Here is a 22,333-nt window from a genome sequence, read left to right on the forward strand (position 1 = left end):
ATTTATAAGCATTTATACGTAAATCTGATAATATTGTTTGCGTTACCGTCAGCTCCGAGGCAGTATACTTATTTGACAACAAATTTAACGTCACACAGAGCGCGGTAAACGTTTGTAGATCCGCGCGATAACCCGTGACGTCATCGATTAGTTTGTAGTTAGCTTTGTGAATCTCGATGTTCTCAAAACTACGCACTTGGCTCAAAACTACGAACTAAGCCTTTGTGGATCCGGGCTGAACACCTATAATCCTGCCTAGAATATAATTATGAAGTGGATTAGGAAGGGGGATGCGCGAACGCAATCCCCCGCTATCAAAAATTTCGCACTCGAGTTAACCACATTTGGGTTAATCGCAGGGGTCAGCACCGCCGGAGTGCAATGGCGGGCCTCGCCCTGGGAAAACCGCCTTCATGATCACGGTATCTCCTGTGCCAGGTAAGTATGCTTGACGCAACAACCCCGCTACTCTAGTACAGCCTGGCACAACACCTTATGTAACAGGCACTTTTTCTATGGAACATCTTTTTAAAATGCAATTGATCAATCCATATTCTCTATTATTTCTTCAAAATTAAAAAAAAAATCATATATACTACTGAACAATTCCTTGAATGTGTGTACCTATCTTCCTTATTGGTCCGAAATAACATTTGACCTAACACTTAACTAACATGCTACTTTCTCATTTTACTGTTATCTCTTGAACATCGGTTCTTTCTGGACTTTTCAACCTAACTTTACATGCGACTCAAAGAAGACTTTCACGTACAGTAACCTACTCACTGAACAAGAACTAAGTGGACTTCTTTATAAGCTTTTCCTAATGACAACTGCAACAAATCTCTTTAGTTCAGTCTACAGTGAAGAGACGACGAACGTAGCAGAAAACTTTGGAGGACTGACTCAGCTGCAGGAACTCAATATTTCCCGAGAAACTGCCAAGATGTGAAATACGTCCGCCAAAACACTGACAACAATTATGTCAGTGACAACACGCAGACCACCAGAAGAAAGGGCAGAATGCACTGCTGGACACTGGAGAAAAGAGAAGTAAAGGAAACAAAGAAACCAAACCAAGCACCAACATTATATCAACTCATACCTGACCAAAACATCAATGTGACTTAACTATATCATTATGAGGAATGAATCCAGCTTTATTCAACCTACCTATGCATATTTTACTCTGCTTGCTTGTGTCTAGCCTTGTAAGGAAATAATGCTATCCCAAACCTAGAATACAGCCTTGCCCAGCCTAACCTGCCCTTGTCAGGCTGACACACAAAACGATTAATATGACCAAAATCCACAAGTAAATTATAACACCATTTAAAAACGGTATACAATACTTAAATAAACTAAATGCTGGTGCCTTTTTTTATAGCATCTGCATGCTTCCCATATTGCAATATTAATTAGTGTTCCATGTTTGTTAGTCTTAATGCATGATCTTCTTATCTATCAATATTACTGAATAATCATTGCTTAATAGATAGCACAATGTGTATAATGAATAATGTATATAATAGAACATCAATTACCTTAAATTGTAACCATCCTGAATAAATCAAACAGATACCCACATTCCAAAGTTCACCATCAATGAGCTAAAACAAGGCTAACATAACCAAAGGACAATCGCCAATGAAAGGTAGGTAAACTTGGGGGCATACACTAGCATGGCCTTGGTGCTCATCTCTGTCACATTACCCCTTGAGCCTGTGCTGAGTCAGTAACCTGTACATTAAGGGGCAGGTGTGACATCCTTCCAGGTTAATTACCACAGATAACCTTTTACAAGTTTCCCCAGGTATCCATTTGCTGACCAGCCCCAAAGGGAAGATAGAGGAATAGGAAGCAGACAGCTATTTCCTATCCTTCTCTAGGTACTTTTCAACTAGAAATTTTCAGTGTAAATATTTGAACTACACAACCCCTCCCTTTCCTAAAAAAAAAAAAAAAAACTTGTTCATCACCTACTTTTCTCAGTTATTTTCTTCATCCTCTCATTTAAAACCCTTCCCTACCCTTTTCCTGCCACACTGAGTAGACATATTCCCCTGTAACTATTACAGTCACCTTTGCTTCCTTTCCCTTTGTACAGCAGCACAACAATAGCCTTTCTCCAGTCTTCTGATGCCTCACCCTGTTCCTATGCTAGTTACATATCCGTAACATCCATTTTACAACTACACCTCCTCCATACTTCAGCATTTCTGCTGTTATGCCATCAGCTCCAGGGGCCTTTCTTACTTTTAAATCCTTTATTGCCTCCTCTATCTCACCCTTCTCCACCTCCCCCTGTGGATCTGGTCTCCCTACATTGATGTTTATTCCTACATTGCAGGTCACTTCTGCTCTCCCTCCCACTCTCTCATTCATTACAGTTTCAAAGCATCCCATCTCTCCTCTTTATGCCACAAATGTCACTCTTTCCTCCTCCCATTCCTCTTTTAACTTCTCTCCAGAAAAGTTTTTTTGTTCTGGTATTTTGTTGATATTTTCCTACCAAAATCCTCATATACTCTCTTTAATTTCCCTAACCAGCCTCTTACTCTCCCCGTACTTTCTCTCGCCTCCTCCGTCACATTTCTCTAACATTTTCTTGTAGTTCCTTCTTTTCTCCTCAACTGCCTTTTTTTATCTCATCCGTCCACCATACACTCTTTCTTTTTCTACACAACCTATACCCGACTACTTGCTCAGTGGCCATGACCACTGAACTTTTAAACCCCTCATAAACCTCATTCACTCCTGCACTGTGTTCTATCCCTGGTCTTGCTCTTCCAAGTATTTCCTCCACTTTCCTCCTATACATCTCCCTGTGGCCACTGTCACATAATTTCTCACATGCTAGTCCCTTAATTCCTACCCTTTCCTTTCTTCCCATTCCCTCTGAATTCCAATTTTGCCTTCATCTTAATTTTGGCTACTACTACATTTCTTTCATAACTTTTCATCTACTACATATCCTGTCTCAGCTTCATATCTACAACAAGAAGAGAAAGGAATGTATGAGACTGGTGTCTATAAATGTGAATGGTTTAGGTGCTGAGGAAAAGAGGAGAGTGACGATTGAAAATTTTGTAAATGGTAAAGTGGATATTGTTACGAATGTGCTGTATGTGAATGATTGTATGTGTAATGTGATGAAATTGTAGCATGATGCAATGTTAGCTCAGCATGGTGCAACTCTACTTGTTGGGACAAGAGAGACAGAGGGGGCCCGGGGCCGCCGGGCAGGAAGTGCTGAGTCGAGCAGTGGGGGAGCAAGGGTGGCTGAGGAGTTGTAGTGGAGAAGACGCGTGTCTGGGCTTGAGAGAGTGTTGAGCTGCTCCGCTCGCGAGCTGTGTGCATCCGGTGTGCGTGTCTGCCGTGCCCCTGTACTGTGCCTGATTAACTAACTGTTCTGTGCCCTTGAAAGTTGCTGTACTGTGTGAGGAACCTGTCATTAAACTAGAACTTAGTGTTGAACGTGTATCCTTTGTGCCCTGCCCCGTTCCTGCTCCCCTCGGTGTTCTGTGTGGGCCGCTGTGAGTGACTGGTGCCCGTGTGGCTGTTCTGGTGGGGATCACGCCGCCTGCCTGCCCGTGGATGGTTGTGGTAGGGGGTGGCGTAACACTTGGTGTCAGGAGTGGGATAAGTGAACAGTGAAGCGCGCCGAGTGTCATGGCGTCCCCCAGTGATCGCCGTGAGGGTGAGGAGACGGGCAAGGCCGAGGCTGACGTGGGTGAGGTGAAGCCGGGCCAGATGGACTTGTTCGCTGCCATGTTGGCCAGTCTGAGGCAGGAATTGGATCAGAGAACAGAGAGGGCAGAACAGAGGGCAGACGAGAGGGCACGCCATCTTGCCGATATCCTCCAGAGCTGTTTCTCGTCGCTGAAGGTGGAAACCCAGCATTACACCGACCAGGGCTGCGACAGTGCGAGGAGTGAACGGCTGGAGGAGGTGCGGACCCAGGGAGGCGAGGTCCGAGGCCTGCGGGAGGCGGAGACGCAGCTGCGAGAGGTGGCACCGTCGCACGCGGAGGAAGAAGGCTGAGTTCTGGCAGGAAGCGCCGGGGCGGCGGTCCTGCAGGGGCCTATCTGGGGCTCCTGGCAAGGACTCCTGGAGCCTGGTAGCGTCGTGGCGGCACCAGTAGCTGCCGCAGGAGGTTGGGGAGCCCCTGCCTCGTTGCCTCCCTCACCCCCTCCCTCTCCTCCATGCCAGCCGGCTCGCAGGTCACGTAGTCCGCTCTCTCTCCCATGGCAGCAGCGAGAGGTGGCACCGCGGTGCGGGGAGGAACAAGAAGCGTCACGTGTGCTGGCGGCGGGTGCACGGGTGGCGGACTGGCGGGGCTCCGCGTGGGGCCCCTGGCAAGGGCCCCTGAAGCCTGGTGGCGTCGTGGCGGAGCCGGTGGAGGCTGCAGGAGGCTGGGGAGCCGTCGAAGCCGCTCCTTTGGGTCCAGCTGGTGCTGGAGTCGGGGCCATTAACCCTGCCTCGTTGCCTCTCTCACCGCCTCCCTCTCCGCCATGCCGGCCGGCTTGCAGCCCACGTGGTCCGCCCGCTCCCCGCTGCAGCCCCTCATCCTCCCGGAGCTCAGGGAGGCTTAAGCCAGCGGGGCACGACGGGAAGTTGGCATGGGAGGCCCAGTTCAAGATGCCAGCTGCTGCCCAGGGCTGGGGCGAGGATGAGAAGGCGCTGCAGCTGACAACAGCGCTACGGGGCTCAGTGGACGGGCCCGGCCGCTTGGTGGGGAGCGCCGAGAGGCCCTTGGGGCGGCCTGACATGCCGGCCGCTACACGACTCCAGGACGCGCCACAGAGGCTGTGTGGCGTCACGGGGCACTGCGTGCAGTCTGAGGGCCCAGTGGAGGCTCGTATCGGCGTAGGCAGCGCTGTGGAGCGCCGGCCGATGGACGTCGCCGATCGAGACGAGCCGTGCGTGCTGGGCCTCGACTACCTGCCGCAGGGCGAGGCCTGTGCCGACCTTGGACGGGAGCTGGAGAGGCTGCGCGGACAGGCGCCTTTGCTCCCGAAGGTCGGCTGTGCAGAGGTAGTCGCGGCGGAGCGACTGCACCTTGCCCCGGGGACGGAGGCTAGGGTCCTGTGTTGCCGGTCGGACGCGATGCCAGCGGAAGGCACGGTGGAGTCCACGGAGGGCCTGCAGCTGCCTGGTGGTGTGGCAGCCGGACGGAGTCTCGAAGGAGCGGGGGAGGAGTCAGTCACGGTGCTGGTGGCTAACTCCTCCGACGAGGCTCGGAAAGTACCCGCTGGTGCCAAGCTGGGCACCTGTGAAGAGGTGGAGCAACAAGAGGAGGCGTCGGGGAGTGCGGAGTCGGCCGCTGTGAGGCCGCTGCCCGACTTCCTGGAGGATTCGGCGCACCGGAGCGCCGCTAACCTGACGGAGGCGCAGACGAAGGTGCGCCACACCCTGGCTCGGTGCGCGGACGTGTTCAGCGGGGGTGGATTGGACCTGCCGGGCTGCACGGGGTTGGTGAAGCACAACATCAGCACGGGAAATGGTGCGCCCACCAGGAGCCCGCCCCGACGTGTCGTGCCGGCCAGGCGGGAGGAATTGCAGCGCGCCGTCAACGAGCTGGCGGTGCAGGGGGTGATGGAGCGGACAGACAGTCCGTGGCCCTCAGCAGTCGTCCTGGATATGAAGAAGGACGGCACGCAGCGCTTCTGTGCGGACTGCCGGGCGCTGAGGGACGAGACTGGCGAGGACTCTCACCCCCTGCCGTGGACCGACGACGCGCTGACGAGGGCCTTGGAGTTCGGGGCATTGACGACGATCAGCGGCCTAGCGGCGGCCGCCCCGCCCTGCCATGACCTCCGGGGCCGGATGGCGAAGGTGAAGATGAAGGCAGCGTCGATGAACGCGAGCCCGGAGGGTCTCCGTGGCTCGTGCGGGGGCTGTGGCAAGAGGGGGCATAGGTGCAGTCGGTGCCTGGGGGAGCGAAGGACGCGTTCCCTCGACCGGCTGAGCCCCGACGCCCCCCAGCCGCGCTGTAAGGACTGTGGCCAGTCAGGCCACCGCTTGAGTGCCTGTCCCAGGTCCAGGGACGCGGCGCGGGCGGGAAGCGCGGACGGGCTGGAGAAGGGAGCCGACTTCCAGCCGTCTCCCGCCCTCGGGCCCCGCCCTGAGTAAGCTGCCGCCGCCCGACCAGCGTGTTGCCAGTGGGAGGCTTAGCGGTTGTAGCCACGACGCGTGACAGTGGACACCGGGGGCTGAGGAGTGCTCGGCGTGGCCTGACCCGGGGTAGTGTGTGCTGCTGGAGGGGCCAGTGGAGGCTCGTATCGGCGTAGGCAGCGCTGTGGAGCGCCGGCCGATGGACGTCGCCGATCGAGACGAGCCGTGCTTGCTGGGCCTCGACTACCTGACGCAGGCCAGTAAGGCTCGTGGTGGCCTCGGACGGGAGCTGGAGAGGGTGACCGGAATGGTGCCCTTTGCTTCCAGGAGGTTTTCGAGCATGGCTGCGTGGGGAGGTAGTCACGGCTGAGCGAGGGCACCTTGCCCCGAGGGTGGAGGCCAGGAGCCGGTGTCGACTGTCCCGAGCGTCACGTGGAGTGATGGCGTGGAAGAGCCCACTGAGGACTGGCGGCTGGTCGATGGCGTGGCTGACAGGCGGAGCCCCTTGGGGGCGCGAGAAGAGACTGTGGAGGACGTGGTGGAGGACAGACTGATTTATGTGTATTGCATGTATTTTTCTGTGTTCAATGTTCGGCCGGGAGCTCAGGCTACCGGTGGATTTGGCCACGGGGCGGCCCCCCGACGTGAGCTTGCCCACCGTCACCTCTGGCTTCGCAGCGGCACTGCAGGAAAGCCTGGCTGAGGTGCACCGACGCGTACGGGGCAAGCTCAAGGTGGCAGGCCAGGCCATGAAGGAGACATACGACCGGCGCATGAGGGACGTGAGGTACTCCGTGGGTGACAGAGTGTGGCTGCATAACCCCCGCCGTAAACGAGGGCTCTCGCCGAAGCTACAGAGCCCCTGGGAGGGGCCGTACACGGTGGTGGCAGCCCTCTCTGACGTCACCTACCGGATCCGACGGGGACGAAAGCGCCCGTCTGTTGTCCACGCGGACCGGCTGTGGCGTTACCACGGTCCAGGGCGCTACTCCTGGGGCCACGGCGAGGAAGGAGAGGACGTAGGCCCCAGCAGCAGCGACGAGGACGTGTCGGAGGTTGACCAAGGGGCGAACGAGAACATGGGCGGTGCGGGCGAAGCGGCAGATGTCAGTGACGACCCTGAGCAAGTACTTGGGGCCGACGACGCGGCTCTGGGTGCCACCGCCTGCCTGCCGCCGCCCGCATCCCAGCGGCGCCCTCGGCGAGAGAGGCGTCGGCCGGGATGGTTAAGAGACTTTAGTGATGTCCCAGGGGACTGATTAGTTTGATTAATTTCATGTGTTTTGTTTGTTGAATGTTGGGGCAGCCGGGTCGACTGCCTTCTGAAGGGGGAGATAGTGTTACGAATGTGCTGTATGTGAATGATTGTATGTGTAATGTGATGAAATTGTAGCATGATGCAATGTTAGCTCAGCATGGTGCAACTCTACTTGTTGGGACAAGAGAGACAGAGGGGGCCCGGGGCCGCCGGGCAGGAAGTGCTGAGTCGAGCAGTGGGGGAGCAAGGGTGGCTGAGGAGTTGTAGTGGAGAAGACGCGTGTCTGGGCTTGAGAGAGTGTTGAGCTGCTCCGCTCGCGAGCTGTGTGCATCCGGTGTGCGTGTCTGCCGTGCCCCTGTACTGTGCCTGATTAACTAACTGTTCTGTGCCCTTGAAAGTTGCTGTACTGTGTGAGGAACCTGTCATTAAACTAGAACTTAGTGTTGAACGTGTATCCTTTGTGCCCTGCCCCGTTCCTGCTCCCCTCGGTGTTCTGTGTGGGCCGCTGTGAGTGACTGGTGCCCGTGTGGCTGTTCTGGTGGGGATCACGCCGCCTGCCTGCCCGTGGATGGTTGTGGTAGGGGGTGGCGTAACAATATGTTGGGAGTGAGTGAAACACATATTTGAGGAACTGGTGTGAGTGATGGTAGAGAGGGTACATGGGAGGGTGTGCCTGGGGGGGTTGTATGGACGGGGATAGATGAGGAGTATAGAGGCAGGAGTAAGTGTCATGCCCCGGGATTTGACTTCCTCTTTCCTACTATTCTCTTGGCCCCACACGTCCTCTGTGTGTATCGAAACACACGAGAAATTAATCAAGACAAGGTGAGGGTATTCGCCGGCTGCCTGGGATTGAACCCACGACCAATGTGATGGGAGAGCCACTCCTTACCAAGTCGGCCAAAGAGGTACCCCACTGGCTAAGTGGATTATGGGAGGCTCATTCATCAGGCATAGTCGCCGCACTGCATAAGGAAGGATGTACTATTGTGATGTCTGAAAGAGTGGGGAATGGTGTGACTGATTATGGTTGGAAGGGATCAAGAATTGTGTGAGTGAAAGGAAAAGTAGGTTTAGTAAAGTATGCATGGGTGTGTATTTATGCACCAGTAAATGTGAAAAGTAAAAAGGACTGAGAGAAAGGGAAGCTTTTTGGGAGGAAGTGAATGCATGTTTGAAGAGTTTTGAGAAAGAAAGGAAATTTATTATGATGGGAGATATGAATGCTAAAGTGAGTGATGAATGTGTGATGGATGTAGTGGGAAAATGGGGGATACCTGGGAAGAATGAAAATGGAGAGTGCCTGGTGAATGTCTGTGCTGAGAGGGGAATGTTCCTAGCGAACACCTTCTTTAAGCACAAGAATATCCACCGATACACATGGAGGAGGGGAGAAGATAATGAGCAATAAGGATTGATTGATTATGTGGCAGTAGATGAAAAGCTTAGAAAATAAATTTGTGACGTGAAGGTAGTAAGAGGAATGTTCGATGGATCTGACCATCTTGCAGTGCTGGCAAAGTTAAAGCTGAAAGAAAAGTGGGTGTTTGAAAACAAAGGTGAAGTAAAAAAGAAAATACTGAAGGTAGAAAAGTTACAGGAAAAAGAAATAAAAGATGAGTATAACTGTGAAATGGCAGAGGCCTTAACCCGTGGGCTTCAGCTATGGGAAAGCCGAGAAGTGGCCGAGAAACGGCAAAGTACACTGCATTTTGAGACCAAGAAAAGAGCATGGAATGTACATCAGAGGACTCCTCTCATAACCATAAAGCTGTTAAAAATATTTACTTTTACTCAAACTCAATTCTTTTTAGGTGGTGTTTGTTACAAAATAAACAGTTTTGTGACGCGTGACATCTAGGCAAGAGTCGCTTGTTGTTTACTTCAGAGAATTTGACAAGTGATTACTGTGTGGATAGCTAATTCAATCTGCCATAACCTTACAGCACCATCTATGACAAAAAAGCCCATCTCAAGATCACTCACCCACCACTGTGACCCAGGGCATGTATGGTGGGTTGCTCTATATACCACCACCGCCTACAATTAGCTCGAATTAGGGGTTTTATGGTGAGTCCTTTTTAGGGTCCACCGTACCACAGCCACGACTCGTGAAAGCCCAGAAAAGGGTCTGCCGACGTTCTCGGGTTAAGTGAAAAATGGGAAAGTGTAAAAGATAATACAAATATTGAAAAAGTTTTTGGAACATTTAAAAAAATAATGGAAACCACAACAAAAAGTGTTAGGGATGAAAGTGGTGAAAGATGGAAAAAGAAAAGGAAATTAATGGTGGACAGAAGAGATAAGAAGGATAGTAAAAGAGAAAAGGGAACTTTTTAAGAAAACTCAAGAAAGAAATGTGGCTGAGCAAGTAAAAAGGGAAAGGAAAAAGAAATATAGAGAATGCAAAATGAAATCAAAACAATTATGCAATAAAAGAAAGTAAGAAGAGAGTTGATGACGACTTTGGAAAAAGACTAAGTGAAAAATATAAAGGGAACAGGAAATCATATTGGAAAGAGGTAAAAAATGAAAGAAATGCAGAAAATATCTCCTCAAGTAAAATAATGAAGTTATGGATGAGAATGGAAAGATGTTGAAAGACGGGGAAGCTGTGAAAGAGAGATGGAGAGAATATTTCAAAAACTTAATGAATTTTGAGGATGGACGTCCAGCAGCTGTAACAGCAGCAGTTTTGAGTAGAGGTAGAGGAGGAGTATATACAGAAAGAAGTAACATATGAAGAAGTAAATCGGGCAATAAGAAAATAAAAAAAATGGAACGGCAGCAGGAATTGATGGAATCACAGCAGAAATGTTGAAGTGTGGAGGAGATGTAGTTGTTAAATGGATGGTCAAGATATGGGAAGTAGCATGGGAGGGGGGGAGGGAGGGTTCCAGCAGACTGGACAAAAGCCATCACTGTCCCAGTTTACAAGGGGAAGGGCAGGAGAGGGGAATGTGGGAGCTAAAGAGGTATAAGTCTCCGGAGTATAAACGGAAAGGTATATGGAAAAGTCATAATAGAGAGGGTGCAAAGACTTACAGAAGAGAAAATCAGTGAAGAACAAGGAGGCTTCAGGAAGGGAAGGGGATGTGTGGATCAGATATTTTCCTTCAGGATGGTAGTAGAAAAAATAATAGCAAAAGGAAAGAAACTATACGCTGCCTTCATGGATTTGGAAAAAGCTTATGACAGAGTCGATTGGATTGCATTGTGGGATGTTTTAAAGATTTATGGTGTGGGAGGAAAACTGCTTAGTGCAAAAGTCTTTCTATGAGGATGCATCTGCATGTGTCTAAATTACTGGAGAAACAAGTGAACATTTTGAGATAAAAGAAGGCTTAAGCCAAGGGCGTGTCATGTCACCATGGTTATTCAATATTTATATGGATGGTGTTATTAGAGAAATGAAGGGCAAAGTTGGAGAAGTTGGAGTAAGAATGTTTGATGAGGGAAGGAAGTGGGTACGGAATTTGATACTAGCTGTTTGCTGATGACACAGTGCTCATTGCAGAAAATGAAAGTGACCTACAAAATTTGGTCAGTGTTTTTGATAGTCTCTGTAACAGGAGAAAGCTGAAAGTAAATGTCAACAAAAGTAAAGTGATGGTTTGTGAGCGAAATAGAAGTGAGGTTTTAGATTTTGTATGCCCATATAGAGTGGGAATTGAATGTGAAAAAGAATGCAATAATAATTTTCAATGGTGAAGAAATGGAGGAGGTCAATGAGTTTAAGTACCTTGGATCAGTTATGTGTAAGCATGGTGTTACGGAGGGAGAGATAAGAGAAAGGGCATTGCAAGGAAAAAGGGTGGTAGGGTCTTTGGGACGAATCATGAATGGCAGAAGTGTGAGTATGGAGGTAAAGAGGGATTTGAGAAATACAATAATAGTACCAACCCTCACATATGCAAGTGAAACATGGGCCTGGAATGAAAGTCAGAGGTCTAGAGTGCAGGCAGTGGAAATGAGTTATTTGAGGAGTGCTTGTGGTGTGAGTAGAATGGATGGAATGAGTAATGAGTGAACGAGCATTTTGGAATGTGTAACAGGGGTGGAGGGAAGAAGTGTGGCGTGGTGGAAGAAATGAAGCGACAGACTTTAAAGTGGTTTGGCCACATGGAGCGAATGGAGAAGAGTAAGATGACCAGAAGGGTATATGTGAGTGAGATAGAGGGAGGGAATGCTAGAGGACGACGTCCAGTGAAATGGAGGGATAGGGTGCAGGAGTACAATAGGGAGAGGGGGGAAAAATCTTTGAGAAACTTTGAGCAGACAAGGAGGGAGTGTCTGGATAGAGAAAGTTGGAAGCTCTTCTGAAGTGGCCATACCCTGGTGGGAGCTCCTAGGAGCAGGCATCGATGAAATGATGAATGATGATGAATTATTACAATCCTCATGTCTCCCTTTGCCCATGCTCCATACCTATGAATTAGCTTGTACTGGAAGGTGTCTGCCAAGAAAAAATCACTCTCAGCACAAACATCCACAAGGTATTGTCAATTCTCATTCATTCCATCCACAGCCCACTTCACAACCACACCATCTATCTCCCTGTTTCCAACTTTTGCGTTCATATTCACAAACACAAGAATCCTTCTTTCATTCATTGAATAGTAGGGTCCAAAGGACCCCACTATTCAATGGCTAATCAATGGGTCTAGGTTTCACAAAAAGTTTGAATAATGAATATAAATTTTTCTAATTATATCAACTAGCACAATTGAAGTGGGGGTTAAGTTTCAATCTAATTTCCTGACTCCAGAAAATTCGAGGGTAATACTGAAGAAGGGGTAGCCACCTCTCACCAAGTTAATTTTACATTGTGTTCTATTTTGGTCCCTGAATGCAGGGCAGTAAGAAATAACTTCCAGAATATAAAAGAAATATTTACATAATGATGCAAAATGTTTATGGAACTAAAGCTTGACCTAAAACCATCACCACCCTGCTCCGACTGATCATTAGGCACTGACTTTGCTGTGAGTCAGAGATGAAGAGACCAGTCTCCTTACTGCACGTGTGAAAACAATGCATTGACTGGCGAAAATAATCCTCATTAATTCAACCAATCACAGTGCTTCATTTAGCCGTGGCAGGCAAAAGCAGAAAAATTTGATCCAGTCTCAGGCTGGCACCTGCATGGAAGTGATCTACTTGGCCTGCATTGAAAGTTTTTTTGCAGAAGTGATTAATCAATTAAGAATCAGTTGACTTTTTACGTAATCAGGGTGTTCTACCAAAGGTTCTTGAGTGTCCAAAGTGTAAAACCGACAAGATGGGCAGATTTAGCGGTGAGCGAAGCTATGCTGGATGAAGCATCCATAGCAAATGTGGAGGGTCGAGGGGGAGCCCCCAACCATGTTAGGGGTTAAGATAGGTTAGGTTTGGTTGACGTCGCTTTTGAATCTTGCTTGAGACCAGCTTCCTCATGCCTGGTGGTAGTGTATTGCAGCCGTGACTGGGATTTTAGCATTCATGGACAGTGTCTTGGTACCTTTGATCAGGGGTTACCATACTCATAATTTCATCATCGCGTTGATTTTGTCATTGCTTGCATTTTGAATCCTTGTTCGACATACATACGTAACTCTTGTAAATCGGTTAAAGGTGCAATTTTTAAAGATTTAAGCAAATTATGGACTTAGAGTGCGCGGCTGCATCAATGTACCACTCCGTAAAAGCTGAGGAAGGGAAGCTCCATGTTTTTTTGTTGTTTTTATCAACTCAAAATTCTAAGGCAATGTCTTTGGTAAATGAGTGGCTTGCAATGGCAAAGCAATATGGCACTGTTGTATGGACACAAAATGCTTCACATAGCACCAAGGTGTTCGATGCTGTGAGGCGGGCGATGTTATGGAAAAATACCCTGAATTAATCTGTACACACCATTTGATGCTGTCGGCGTGCTGCCCACCAGTTGTTCATCCTCCCTTTCGGGCTTCCTGATAAATGGGTACCTGGGGACACCTGGGGAAGGCACACTGTGGTGACCCCCTGGCCCTGTGCCCGAATTTACGAGTAATGGGTGAAAACATGTCTGGCTTACCGGCACGCGTCGCCCCTGCGTTGTCTCGAAGCAGCGGGAGGTAGGGCTGGGCACGATACGATTCCGGAATCGATTCCAGCGATTCCGCTTCAAGCTTCCAGGTATCGAGTGGTATGACTGGTATCGATACCTTGGCTTGACGATTCCACTAGCTTAATTTCTCCTGGCAATCTGGCAGACAATGGCATCGTGGAGGGAAAAACGGCATTTGATTGGTCGATACTCTGTGTCTGTGACGTCAGGCAAGTGTTGCCAGATGCGCGTGCCTCCGTCAGGCCCAGTACATAAATAAGGGTGGAGGAGCGACCCACGGCAGTCCAGAATCGTTTGGCAACTCCCGGCCGCGCGGGAGGCAGAACGATGGAAGCGATTCCGGAATCGATACCAGCGATTCCAACAGCCTCTGGAATCGGAATCGGCGATTCTCAAAAAAGCGATTCTTGCCCACCCCTAGCGGGAGGGACGTGTTGTAGGAATCAGCCCTCCGCAAAATAGCTCGCAGAGAGGGGTTAAACTTGCTTACCTTTTCTATATATCACTCACTGCTATCGTTTACTTGTCCTGTTTCGACTCCAATACACGGCACAAACATCAGAGCAACACTTTTAATCAAGAGAAGGCTTTATAACAAACGAATAGGGCAGATTTTATAGAGAATTACCCCACGTTGATGCATGTTGCCTCAGTTCTGGCTTATTTGGTCTGTTGGTCTGGTGTTCTGTTTCCTTGCAGGCAATATCAGTCAACATGAAGATCAAAAGTGGACAAACTAGAACAAAACCAGGCAAATTAATAGGTTTCCCTGGTGTGTATTCCCCAGTGCGCATGCGTGGTGGACATCAGAGCGACTTATTTCTGCGAGGAGGTATTTCTCACAACACCGGCTACGAGTCCATAGCAGGCTTGGAGGAAGAATGGACGCAGAGTTATATACATAACTGTGAGAATGGAGCAGGGATACCATTGGACAGTATGAAATGCCTGAATTTTTACTCTTTACTACACTCCCACACGTCCTCTGCGTGTAACGAAACACGCGAGAAATTAATCCAGACAAGGAAAGGTTTTGCCGGCGCCGGGGATCGAACCCGCGACCAGCGTAACGGGAGAGCCACTCCTTTACCAGTCGGCCAAAGAGGTACCTTCCCTGGCTAAGTGGGTTATGGGAGGCTCGCCTATCAGGCAAGTCGTGTCACTACACGTATTGGCTATACAGGCAGCGCCACATGCGGCCACTCAACTCCAAGCTGTCCTTTCCACTAATTTTGACACATGCAGATGCATCCTCATAGAAAGACTTTATTGCACTGAGCAGTTTTCCTCCCACACCATAAATCTTTAAAACATCCCGCAATGCAATCCAATCGAATCTGTCATAAGCTTTTTCTAAGTCCATGAAGGCAGCGTATAGTTTCTTTCCTTTTGCTATTATTTTTTTTACTACCATCCTGAAGGAAAATATCTGATTGATTCCATCAGTTCCTGCTGCCTTTCCATTTTTTAATCTTTTTATTGCCTGATTTACTTCTTCATGTGTTATACTTCTTTCTTTATATACTCCTCCTCTACCTCCGCTCAAAACTTGCTGTTACAGCTGCTGGACGTCCATCATCAAAATTCATTAAGTTTTTTAAATATTCTCTCCATCTCTCTTTCACAGCTTCCCCGTCTTTCAACATCTTTCCATTCTCATCCATAACTTCATTTATTTTACTTGAGGAGATATTTTCTGCATGTCTTTCGTTTTTTACTTCTTTCCAATATGATTTCCTGTTCCCTTTATATTTTTCACTTACTGTTTTTCCAAAGTCTTCATCAACTCTCTTCTTACTTTCTTTTATTGCTTGTTTTAATTTCATTTTGCATTCTCTATATTTCTTTTTCCTTTCCCTTTTTACTTGTTCAGACACATTTCTTTCTTTCTCTTTTACTATCCTCCTCATGTTGGTGGTAGCGAGTGTTCTAAGTGCTAATCGGTTCACGGACAGAGAAAATCATATCCGCCAGGGTTACTTTATTAGACAAAACTTACACAGTTCATCACGACAAGGACAACACATAGGATAGGTGTTTGTTTGTGTATGCGTTTGTGTGAATGTTGTTTGTGTAGGTTAACATTTAAGTGTTGGTGTATGTGTGGAACATTGTGTAACGGTGGACAACAAGAGAACGTGGACGGACAGTCAAAGGTAAACGAATACAAGGAAAGTTAACGATGAAGACGCGACAAGACAGACTGGCAGACACAGTGACGATGGACATTACATGAAAACACTGAGAATCTTAGTCTCTCTTTGCAGCACCCCATTTTCTTGTCACTGAGGGGAAGGAACACGGAATTTGAGCGGTGACTGCTACACTCATCTCTTCTGTCCACCATGAATTTCCTTTTCTTTTTCCATCTCTCACCACTTTCATGCCTAACACTTTTTTGTTGTAGTTACCATTACTTCTTTAAATGTTCCAAAAACTTTTTCAATATCTGTACTATCTTTCACACTTTCCCATTTTTCACTTAAGGCCTCTGCCATTTCACGGTTATACTCATCTTTTATTTCTTTTTCCTGTAAATTTTCTATCTTCAGTATTTCCTTTTTTACTTCACCTTTCTTTTCAAACACCCACTTTTGCAAGATGGTCAGAGCCATCGAACATCCCGCTTACTACCTTCGCGTCACAGATATCCTTTCTCAGTCTTCCATCTACTGCCACATAATCAATCAATCCTTTCTGCTCATAATCATTCCCCCTCCTCCATGTGTATATGTGGATATAGGCAAAAGTAATAAAGCCCCACACATCAGAAGTTGTATTGCTTTGCCTAGGTTATGCAGATGATGTAGTATTAGTGGAAGGACTTTGCCTGATCCTAAATGACTTTGGTATGGAATGGAAACTTATCTTTAAACATAATAATGGAAATTCACACCAGCAGTAGGACAGCGGGTGCTGGGAAACAATAATATCTTAGAGGTAATAGAGACATATGGTTATTTAGCATTTCAGATAAGCAAGGAGGCCATAGGAGAAAGCACAAAGAAAAGTAAATGAAGCCAAGATAAGGAAAATGACGGATGTTAACGTCAGTGGTAGAGAAGGGAAATTAGCCAGTATGAATATGGAAGTTGCCTTTGGATGAGGAAGGTAGTAACCCCACAGCTATCTTGTATGGGTCAGCAGGACTAACACTGAAGATGTCAGGAGATTAGAAGTCATTCAAGATCAGTTGGCATGATAGTGTTCACATGCTCTCAGGAAATGGAGTGGAGCTTCTGAGAAAGGTTAAAAAAGGGGAAGCTGAGTTTCAAAGAGAGGAAATGAGTGAACATCGGTGGGCCAAATTAATATAACACTGGAAATTCAAGACAATCCCCTTTGGTGAAAGGAAATATACAGAGAGGAAAAGCATATGACGACACTGGAGCAGAGTGAAACAATGTGAATGGGAGACCTGTCAAAGATAGTTGAGAAAAGTGGCCTCAGTAAATGGAGAAGTACCTATACCTATCTATAGTACAGCAGATAGGTGTGGAAGCTCGGGAAACATTAGAACATTTTATAATAGTACTAGTGATTGTGTGCCTTGACCCACTGAGGTAAAGATATACCAGAGTAACCTGACAAAGTTGATATATATCAAAATAAATAAACAAGAAAGTCACTGAACACACGAGTCTGAAATTATGGTAGCCATCTCACGTGAGGCTAATGCATTATGTGTTGTATGTTGGTCTCTGAATACAGTACAGTGACAAACAGCTTGAATATTGAAGAAACTTCAAACTATTGAAGAGTGTGAATTAACGCATCTTAGCACATTGCATTTTGGCAGTAGAGGGGTCAGGTTAGGTTGGTCATAGACTAGGCATAGTTAGGTTTGGTCAGGTCTGGTTAGATTTAGTTTGTTTTTGACTTGTTTACTTTTATTATTTGGTAATTCCGTGTGATACGCTTCGCGCTACGCCTTTGTTGTCACCGGCGGCTGAGGAGACGACGTCGAGGCAGTAATACACATATTTTACCAAAACACACAAAAGAATAGTGGAGGTACACCGGAAACATGAAAAGATACACCTATATAACGATCATAGGCAATAAAGACCACAAGAGGAAGAAGAAGAAGGCTCGTTTATGTCGATCATTTACTCCACTGTTGTGTCTATTGTTTCCAAACAAGCTTTTGTGTACAGATAGATAACGTGTTGAATTCATTATAGCTATTTCATCTCTGCATAATATGCACTGTGGTAGCTATATACAATGCTTTTGCAAGTGGTCGTTTTGCTAGGCGATGCACTTCATACCGGTATTTTGCTAAAAAAATACTTAGCTTAGAGTCCGCTAAGGGGAATTCTAAGTAATACTTAAGGGCCTATGCTTAGCTAAAAGTTGTTAAGTGCTGGGCTTAGTATTATTCTTAGAATATTTGTGCATACGGCCCCTGTATCCTGGAGGCAGCCTCAGACGCACTCTAGTACATAACTTGAATTCTATGGAAAGTACTGCTTTGACAGTTCACCGATTGGCCACGTGTGGAGCTGCCTGTATAGCCAATACGGTCCATTGTCGTACTCAGAGCATGGCAAGGTGTGTGTTTTGAAGATATTAGGGAAGTGTGGTATTATATTCTAAGTTTGCAGACGATACAAAGATTGGTAACTCGGTTCTCACTGACGAAGACAGGCAAAGCCTCCAAGAGGATTTGCACAAAATTTCAGTTTGGTCGGATAGATGGGAGATGCCTTTTAACGCAGACAAGTGCCAGGTCCTTCAAGTTAGAACAAGAAATAAGAAGTTCGATTACGAAATGCGCGGCGTTAAACTCACAAGCGTTCAATGCGTTAAGAACCTGGGGGTCAAAATCGCGTCAAACCTCAAATTTTCACAGCAATGCATCGATGCAGCAAATAAAGCGAACAGAATGTTGGGCTTCATTAAAAGAAACTTTTTATTCAAGAATAAAGATGTAATACTTCCACTCTACAATAGTTTAGTCAGACCCCACTTGGAATATGCGGTACAGTTTTGGTTTCCTCACCATGCAAAGGACATTGCTAAATTAGAAGGTGTTCAGCGTCGGGCAACAAAAATTATCCCTTCCTTGCGCAACAAATCCTACGATGAAAGGCTTTCCACCCTTAACATGTTCTCACTTGAGAAACGTCGCCTCCGAGTAAAACTAATCGAATGTTTTAAAATACTTAATGGTTTCACGAATGCAGACAGAACAAAATTGTTTATGATCGATGACACTTTGCGAACGAGGAACAATGGCACAAAACTCAAATGTAGACAAGTAAATTCAGACTGCACCAAATTTTTCTTCACCAACGTTGTAGTGTGAGAATGGAATAAGCTCCCACCATCAGTGGTCCAGTGTAACACGATTGACTCCTTTAAAAACAAGCTCGACCGTCACTTCCTTGAACTTAATGTTAACTAAAGTAGAAAAGCAACGTTTTGGAGCCATCTGATTAGTGTAGATTCACTTAGGTTTAAGGACAGACCACCTAGTCTGGACCATGGGGTGTGTGTGGTCTGATTTTCTATGTAATTCTATGTAATTCTCTCTCTCTCTCTCTCTCTCTCTCTCTCTCTCTCTCTCTCTCTCTCTCTCTCTCTCTCTCTCTCTCTCTCTCTCTCTCTCTCTCTCTCTCTCTCTCTCTCTCTCTCTGTATCACCCTTTCCCCTACCCTTCCCTTCTCTCTCCCTCCTTTCTCTCTCTCTCCCTTCCATATCCTTCTCTCCTACCTCTCCTTCCTCTTTCTTATCTCTTCTCTCCTCTTCTCCCTTTCTCTTTACTGTTTCAGATTCTCCCCTCCCCTTCCCTCTTTATCTCCCCCTCACCTTCTGTTTCTATCCCTCCTCTATATCCTCTCATACCCGTCTCTTCCTCCATCCTCCCTTGCCCCCCTCACCTTCTTGAGCAGCTTGGCGCAGGACGGCCATCCACAGCCCTGCGCGAAGCCGTTCACCGCCCACAGCACGGCCCACAGCGTCGGGTCCTTCCGTGCGCGAGAAGAGAAGCGTGCTGGCTCTACTCAACGCCAGGCCTGGAGTGGTGATTAATGGTTAGTGGTTTGTGGTGGTTGTGGGGAGGGTGTTAGTGGTGGTGGGGGTTGTGTTAGTGGTGGTAGTGTGGGGGTTTAGTGTGTCAGTAGTGGTTAGTGTGCGTAGTTTAGTGGGAGAGGTTAGTGGTGAGGATGTTGGTAAGTAATGGTTAGTGGGGTGTTATAAGTTATGTAGATGGTTAGTAGTGGTGGTTAGTGTTAGTGGCAGTGGTTAGTGGTAAGGGTGTTAGTGGAGAGCGTGTTAGTGGTGTGGTGGTGTTAATGTTAGTGGTGGTGTTAGTGGTGCTAGACTACATAAGTTAGTGTCATCAATGGTGTTAGTGTTAGTGGTAGTGATGTCAAGTGCTAGGGGTAGTGATGGTGGCTAGAGGTAGTGTGCAGTGGTGTTAGATTAGAGAAGTTAGTGTCATTAGTGTTTGGTTAGAGGAGTAATGTTAATAATAGTGGTACTGGTGTTAGTGGAAGTGGTGTTAGTGGTAATAGAGTTAGAGATAGTTAAAGTTAAGGGAGGAGGAGGAGGAGGAGGAGGAAAAAGTGAAACGGGTTCTTTACGAGTTCTGGAAGGAAAGGGAAAAGAAGTGGACGACAACCACTCAGGAATAGATAAGAGGAAACAAAGGGGAGGCCGCTGCAAAGATTACCTCTACGACCTTCAACTGAACTGAACCTATTATATTCTCAAACGTTTCGAGGCCTTGGAATATCCATTTCAAGAGGCTCTCGTAGAAGTTGTTGGGATTTCCATGGCTGTTTTCATATCTCTGGCGGTAGTTTTGCAAGATTTCTACGCCATGAACAAGAAAAAACACGCTTGAGAATCCGACGCATTATTTCTGGGGCCGTAGAAAATTTTCTTGCCAAGAGCCAGAAGCGTCTGAGATTGCGAGTCCTGAACTGAACATGACTCTGACCATTTGGGAAACACTGTGGAGGTATTTAGGGGTTGCTATGCTCGGCTTAAACAAGACAGAGGTGGATAGGCAAGACTACTAGATTCTCCCTCCTTTTAACCTACGTGGAGGATTTAAAGCAAATGGCAATACTGAGCCAATATGACCGAAGATTATATTACTATCCACGTTATATCATCATCAACACTAGACGCATCATTAAGGTCGATCTGCTGCATTTGAGACACATTTCCAAATACTGCAGTGCAATACGAAGGGTCACAGCACGGAGGTGTGTGTGTGTGTGTGTGTGTGTGTGTGTGTGTGTGTGTGTGTGTGTGTGTGTGTGTGTGTTCGTGGGTGGGTGGGAGAGGGGCATCACTGAGTACTACATTCCGAGTAAGTAAGTAACTAACTAACTAAAGTAAATAGCCAAAATAAGTAACCAAAGTAAGTAAGTCTGCCTATATCTGCCTATCTTTGCTTATATCTGTCTGTCTATCTATCCATCTATCTACCTCTCTATCTCTGTTTCTCTCTCATCTTCCTCAGCTCACTTCGCCTATGTACAAAATTAGCTTCACATCAACATCAAGATCTAAAGTAACCAACAATCTAAAGTCTCGGTATGTATTCGGCCACATTTAGCACCAGGAGATTACTCAGCAAGAAGTTATGCAGCAAGATTTCCAGCTGATGGCAGAGAATGTAACGTATAATGCCTGCAGGGTGAATAATTTGCTACGGGCGGGGCACTGCCTAAGCGGGGCCGCGGTAAAACTCTACGGTCCCGGCCAGCCACGTTTAAATTACTCTCTCTCTCTCTCTCTCTCTCTCTCTCTCTCTCTCTCTCTCTCTCTCTCTCTCTCTCTCTCTCTCTCTCTCTCTCTCTCTCTCTCTCTCTCTCTCTCTCTCTCTCTCTCTCTCTCTCTCTCTCTCTCTCTCTCTCTCTCTCTCTCTCTCTCTCTCTCTCTCTCTCTGTGTGTGTGTGTGTGTGTGTGTGTGTGTGTGTGTGTGTGTGTCCAATTTTCTGCGCCTATTTGTGTTTGTTAGTTATTTAGTGAGTGAGTTAGTTGGTCATTTAGTTAGTTTGTTCGTTTATTAGAAAGTTAGTCAATCAGTCAGTTACTAGTCGGACAGTTATTTATTTAGTTAGTTAGTTAGTCTGTGTGTCTGTGTGTCCAAGTTTATGTACCGATTTGTGTTTGTCAGTTAGTTAGATAGTTATAGTTTGGTAGGTAGGTAGCTAGGTGGAAGAAGTTATCAAGTCAGTAGGTTAGTCAGTCAGTTAGTGTGCTAGTGCTTGTGATAATTTTTCTGTGCCTCAGTCAGTCGGTCAGTCAGTCTATTCACAGGTGTTCCCCGGCGCCGAGGCAGCGTTTGCCGGGCGTCTCCTCAGTGGCTGGTCCCTCCCTGGCTCGTGGAGGTGTCTGCCCCTCACACACTCTCTCGTGGTACAGGTTTATGCATATTCATTCGGTAGTAATGTTTCATATATAGTTTTATTTCATATATAAGTTTATTCACTCTAGCTTTCCGGCGGCAGTATTTTTCTTTTACGGATAATAATTTTAAGTCTTCAAGAGTAGTTTTCTTTCTGGGAATGAAGTACGCTGTTTCCTCCTCTGATGACATAATTTCCTGTCTGCATGTCTTGGCAACACTGGCGGGCGGAACGCTGACCAGCGGACTATTGCTGCACGCATCACTAAACAACAAGCACGGCTGGAGTTGGATGAGGCAAGGCGAGGTGGCAATGTTCACTTTGCGTACTAGCGGCAAAACCAGCCCAACACGCCCGACGCAAAAACCCGCAACTTAGCAAGGACACAGTGAATTGCAGACAAACCTAGCCACGAGAGACAACAACCATTATTTTTACAGGAAAGGAAGCAGCTCAAGGGTAAAAATATATGAGTAAAAAAAATCTGTTCATCACTGCTCC

At 47.1% G+C, this 22,333-nt stretch overlaps 1 non-coding gene across 1 annotated transcript; it reads right to left on the bottom strand.

Annotated features, from left to right (window-relative positions):
* Positions 1-283: 283 nt before the first annotated feature.
* On the bottom strand, positions 284-446 carry LOC126997211 (U1 spliceosomal RNA). Its single transcript, XR_007751952.1, has one exon. It is a non-coding gene; the product is annotated as a U1 spliceosomal RNA (small nuclear RNA).
* Between the last annotated feature and the right edge of the window lie 21,887 nt (positions 447-22,333).

This window comes from Eriocheir sinensis, chromosome 11, assembly GCF_024679095.1.
Source record: "Eriocheir sinensis breed Jianghai 21 chromosome 11, ASM2467909v1, whole genome shotgun sequence".
Lineage (NCBI taxonomy): Eukaryota > Metazoa > Arthropoda > Malacostraca > Decapoda > Varunidae > Eriocheir > Eriocheir sinensis.